At 51.9% G+C, this 765-nt stretch overlaps 1 non-coding gene across 1 annotated transcript; it reads left to right on the forward strand.

Moving 5' to 3' along the window:
* Window positions 1–363: 363 nt before the first annotated feature.
* Window positions 364–482, forward strand: LOC119344085. Its single transcript, XR_005166446.1, has one exon. It is a non-coding gene; the product is annotated as a 5S ribosomal RNA (ribosomal RNA).
* The last annotated feature ends 283 nt before the right edge of the window (window positions 483–765 follow it).

A 765-nucleotide genomic window follows, 5' to 3' on the forward strand; every position in this document is an offset into this window, starting at 1 on the left:
AAGCGTGCTTGGGCGAGAGTAGTACTAGGATGGGTGACCTCCTGGGAAGTCCTCGTGTTGCATTCCCTTTTTAATTTTTTTCGCGCCGCTTGCAAAACAAAACGCACGTGTAAGTAATATATTTACCGTGTTTTATTATTTTGCACGAGTGCGGTAACTCATAGCTGGGTGCTCACGATTCACGGGTCCAGCGTCGGCGTTGTGGCGCGGCAAGCGTGCACTGGTGCGGTTGAGAGGGAGGGGTGGAAACCGCGTTAAACTCGTCTCCGTAGTTGAGAGGGAGCGGCCAAAGCAATGTACAATCGTCTTTGTAGTGGAGCTGGGAGGGGCAAGGATAAGGGACGAAGACCGGGGTAACATGTCGGATGCGATCATACCAGCACTAAAGCACCGGATCCCATCAGAACTCCGAAGTTAAGCGTGCTTGGGCGAGAGTAGTACTAGGATGGTTGACCTCCTGGGAATTCCTCGTGTTGCATTCCCTTTTTAATTTTTTTCGCGCCGCTTGCAAAACAAAGCGCACGTGTAAGTAATATATTTACCGTGTTTTATTATTTTGCACGAGTGCGGTAACTCATAGCTGGGTGCTCACGATTCACGGGTCCAGCGTCGGCGTTGTGGCGCGGCAAGCTTGCACTGGTGCGGTTGAGAGGGAGGGGTGGAAACCGCGTTAAACTCGTCTCCGTAGTTGAGAGGGAGCGGCCAAAGCAATGTACAATCGTCTTTGTAGTGGAGCTGGGAGGGGCAAGGATAAGGGACGAAGAC

The sequence above is a fragment of the Triticum dicoccoides genome, unplaced genomic scaffold, assembly GCF_002162155.2.
Source record: "Triticum dicoccoides isolate Atlit2015 ecotype Zavitan unplaced genomic scaffold, WEW_v2.0 scaffold152861, whole genome shotgun sequence".
Taxonomy (NCBI): domain Eukaryota; kingdom Viridiplantae; phylum Streptophyta; class Magnoliopsida; order Poales; family Poaceae; genus Triticum; species Triticum dicoccoides.